Source organism: Lipotes vexillifer, unplaced genomic scaffold (assembly GCF_000442215.2).
Source record: "Lipotes vexillifer unplaced genomic scaffold, Lipotes_vexillifer_v1.1 scaffold382, whole genome shotgun sequence".
Lineage (NCBI taxonomy): Eukaryota > Metazoa > Chordata > Mammalia > Artiodactyla > Lipotidae > Lipotes > Lipotes vexillifer.
Window position 1 is genome coordinate 6,419,927 of NW_006780611.1, and position 4,786 is coordinate 6,424,712.

Here is a 4,786-nt window from a genome sequence, read left to right on the forward strand (position 1 = left end):
TACGCGGGCCTCTCACTGCTGTGGCCTCTCCCGTTGCGGAGCACAGGCTCCGGACGCGCAGGCTCAGTGGCCACGGCTCACGGGCCCAGCCGCTCCGCGGCATGTGGGATCTTCCCGGACCGGGGCACGAATCCGCGTCCCCTGCATCGGCAGGCGGACTCTCAACCACTGCGCTACCAGGGAAGCCCGGCAGGCAGATTCTTAAACACTGTGCCACCAGGGGAGTCCCACGAGTGCTGAGCTTTGTCTGCTGACATTGTCCCCAAGGAAGAGAAAGCAGCCCTGACAGCCAAGAGCAGGCCTGGTCCCCGCAGCTTGGTGTTCTCCTGTAGAATGTAAACAATCGCACAGACCAGCGGCATCAGACCAGGCCACTGTGTAACTGATCATCAAGGCAGAATCCTTCCATCCTCGTGTCTGAACCTGAATGGCAGCATCAACATTGTCCAAGCCGCAAAATGACCAAGCTTCCCCCACCCTGTCCCAGCCACAGGACTGACTTCACTAATCATTGCTCGTACCTGCCCCAGGCTCCACTCCCTGTAGACAAGGTTTACTGAGACACCTGGTTACAGAATCACCTGCCCTTCCTCAGAGCATCCCCAGAGCAAAGCCCACCTCCTCAGACCCGTCACTCAGCACACACCCAGTGCCCTAAAGTCCCAGGCGCATTCTCCTTCTAGGTAACAAGCAATTCTCCCACCCTGTTGCCCCACAGGGATGCTCCTGTCCTTTGGCTGAAGAACATAAGACTATGGGAATGTTTAATGATTTAACATGGGGAATTGCACCAGTTTTGACGTGGCTGAGTTTTAAGAAAGACTGAGTCCTTCCCCGAGGTTGGCAGAGGTCCTGTTCAGTCTTAGAAACAGGTAAACACGTTTTTCTCTTCAGTTGGTGCTACAGATGCTGTGAGTGGGGAGGGGATAAAGGAGGAACCCCAGCAGCAGCTTGGAGAAGGAAGCTGGCCTCCGGGTCCCTGCTCAGGAATGCAGCCACCTCCCTTACTGCAAGGTTGGGGGACGGTGGGGGGAGAACCAGGAGGCCCAGGCACTGGGTCGGGGGGGCTGCCGTGTAGTTATTTAACTTTTACAAATTACATTTCCCACAAAGCCTTAAGGGCCTACTAAGTTAAAAACAGACAAAGAACAACAACAAAAATCCAGCACCTAATCTGAGAGACACAGAATGCTGCCCAGTCCTTCATGTGCGGGAGGAGGTGACTCCCCAAGGTCACACAGCTGGTGGAAGACAGAGGCTCACTGGGGCCCGGTGCACGTGATTTCCCATCCAGCTCTTTCCAACACAAAGTGTTCTTGCTTATAGAAAAGGCAGGGCAACACCAGGTCCCTATGGTAGCAGGACAGTATCCAGGGGTTGAAACTGGAGATTATAAAATCAACAAATATTGGTTGTCACTTGCCATTCAGAAGGTTTGGGAAGTTGGAAGCTGCACAAGGGAGACTGCAGGGGGTAACAGAACAAGGACGGAACCAGGTATCAGAAGACCCGCGACCTCTCCCTGCTCTGCCGCTTGTTTGCTGTATGACTCTGAATTTTGCTTTCTCATCTGCCTGGTGGGGATTATAATCTGTGCCCTGCCTACCTCACAAAGCCATCACAAAGAAGGAAAGGCAATGATGGCAAAAGTGCCAAATCAGCATTAGTTAATGTTTTTTGCTGTCACTTGAGTTTAAGACCTGGTGTCTGCCCTCAAGGAGTTCACAAACGATTTCTTGTAAGAACAGTGAGAAAGACAGACTGAGCCTATACTGTCTTTCAGAGAAGTGGCATGAATAACGTGCTCCAACAGCTGTGCTCTGGGTCGGCTGGGTGATCTGGGGTGGTTTCCTTGAGCTGTGTCTTAAAGAATGAGTGGAAACTGGATGGGAGGCAGGGGAGCAGTGGGGGGTGAATTTCAGAAAGAGGATTCAGGGCCAGATTATGAAGGATCCTGGATGCCAGGCTAAAGAATTTGGCACTAGGGAGCCATTGAATGTTTCTGAGGAGTAGAGTGACAAGGGAGGTGTTCTTAGAGATGAGACTCTGTGGGTGGTTCAGAGCATGATCGAGGCGGGGAGAGGCTGGAGGGAAGCACAGCAAAGAAGAGCTGAGGTTGTGGACTAAGGAGGATATTGGGGGTGGGAGGGTTGGTGGAGCAAGTGGCTTGTGCACCCCAGGTTGCAGATCTTTAGAGCCAGGAGCAATTCTCAGTTGACCAGCAGGGGGCGTGTGTGTAAAAGGGGTTTGAGCCTTCAAAGCAGAATTAGGTAAACAAAGTTACATTAACTACTTTCCAGGAGCTGTTCAGTGAGATCCTATTATTCATGGCTATGAAATAATATTGTTTCCATGTAACAACTGTGTAGTGAGAAAGTCACTGGTTTGCTTCAGTTCCTGAATCTTGTACTCAGAATAAGAATGAAAATAAGTCTGCCGGAAAGCTGGACTGACAGGCAAACTCTTCTCACACACGGTCTGTCCCAGGCAGAAACTTCTCCTTAGCATGCGGAATTCCCTGTTTTCCCATTAAATCACCCAATATTGAAGGAGCATTAGCAATTTGATAGCACTGGGTGCTGGGGGCATAGCCCTGAGCAAAACAGGCAAGTCCTTGCTCTGCAGAGTTCAGTCTGAAGGGGAGAGAGATGAGAAAGGAACATTCCCAGAGGTGGGCAAGACCAGAGGGCAGGCTGCTCAAGTGGACCCTCAGAGGGGCCATGAAGAGCCTGGAAAGAGCTGACTGTGACCAGGCAGAGGTTTTGGAGGGGCGGAGGGCAGCGGATAAGAGAGGCTGGCTCTCTGTGTTGTGTCTGGACAGATATTCAGGATTAGGGGAGCCATCTGATCTGCCTGGGGGATGGGAGGGCTGGCTGCTGGGCACAGGTGATTTCTCCTGGTCTGGAAGGAGCTTGATCCCCCAAGTGGGTCTTGGGGACATGTCTGTGCTACTTGGGTCAGCACAGAAACTGTTGAGGTGGAGGCCCCTTGAAGATGTGTTCCAGAAAGAAGGACCATGAGCTTCAGAGGCTGAGGCTGGGGGCTGTCCGGTCACTTTCTTTCCCTAGTCCTGACCTTTCAGTTCTTCCTTCAATTGCACGGAACACTGCCTGTCTCCTTCCTGTAACTCCACCACTATTTTCAGCCAGAGTTAGAGAGAGTTGGCTGCAACTGAAAGAATTTTAACCTGTAAAAGGTCACTCAGGTTACAGTGTGGAGAACAGATGGGAGAATCGTCTTCCAGACAATAGATGATGGTGTCCTGGAGAAAAAAGTGGTGTTTGGAAATAGTGTCGACAGGACTTGGTGGGGGAGGATGGGTGAAGCAGGGGAGAGAGACCTCAAGAAGGATGCTCAGCTTTCTGGAAGGAGGTACCATTCATGCAGGGCTCAGGGGAAGATGATGCCTTTAGTTTTAGGGATGTTGAGCTTGAGGAATCTTGGGGACACTCCTGTGGGGTGTCACGTTGGCACTTGAGGATCTGAAGTTGGACTGTGATATAGAATCGAGGGCCACTGGCATGGAGCTGGGAAGGGATGCTCCAAGAGATTTCCTGAGGGCGGAGGCCACAAGGAACAACAAGAAGGGGCTGAGAAGGGGCAGTCAGAGAGGAGTGAGGAGCTCGGCTCAGCATCTTGTGGAAGCCAGGATGTAGGAAAGCGTGACAAGAGCTGCGAGGGGTCACAGGAGCTCAGCCCTGAAAGGGGCTCTGGGACTTCACAACCAGGGCCATGGTGGGCCTGGTGAGAGCAGGGGCGCGGTGTGGCAGGGAGATCCCAGAGGAAGTGGGCCAGCCGTGGGGATAAGTGTTTCAAGTAGGGAGGTGAGGGAGAGGAGAGGAGAGAGAAGGGGGCTGTGAGGGGCTGTGCACCCAACTGAAGATTATAACTTTTAATAGGCTTCATTCATTCATTCACTCTACTGGTATTTACTGGGTGCTCACTGTGTGCCATAGATGTTTGAGGTCCTGGGGACACTTTGCTAAACAAGGTGGGTCAGTCCCTGTCATCATGGAGCATAAAATCCAGAAGGTGCTAGAGGAGAAATCTTCGTTTTGAACAGTTTTATTGAGGTCTAATTTACACACCATAAACACACTCATTTTAAGTGTACGATTCAATGACCTTTAGCAGATTTACAGGGTTGTGCAGTGATCACCAGAATCCGATTTTACAGCATCTCCATTGGCCACACAAGATCTCTCAAGCCCATTTGCAGTAACTCCCTATTCCTAGTTCTAGGTTCCAGCAATCACTAATCTACTTTCTGTTTCTATAGATTTGTCTGTTTTGGACATTTCATATAAATGGAATCCTACAGTATGTGGAGTTTTTCTTCTTTTCTTCTTTTTTTTTTTTTTTTTTTCAGCTAGCTTCTTTCACTTTGCATCATGTTTTTGAGATCCATGCATGTTGTAGTGGGTATCAGCATTTCATTTCTTTTTATTGCCTAATAGTATTCCATCATATGGATAGATATACCACATCTATGTACCCATTACCAAGTTGCTGACATTTGAGTTGTTTTTACTTTTTTAGCCATTGTGAGTAATGCTGCTGTGAGCATTTGTGTATAAGTCTAGGCGGACAAACGTTTTCGTTTGTCTTGCGTAGATATCTAAGAGTGCTAGGTCATAGGTAAATTTATGTTTACTTTTTAAGAAACTGCCAAACTACTTTCCAAAGCAACTGTACCATTTTACACTCCAACCAGCAGTGTGTGAGGGCTCCAATTTCTCCACATCCTTGCTAGCCCTTATTCTTTCTTTCTTTTTTTTTTTTTTTT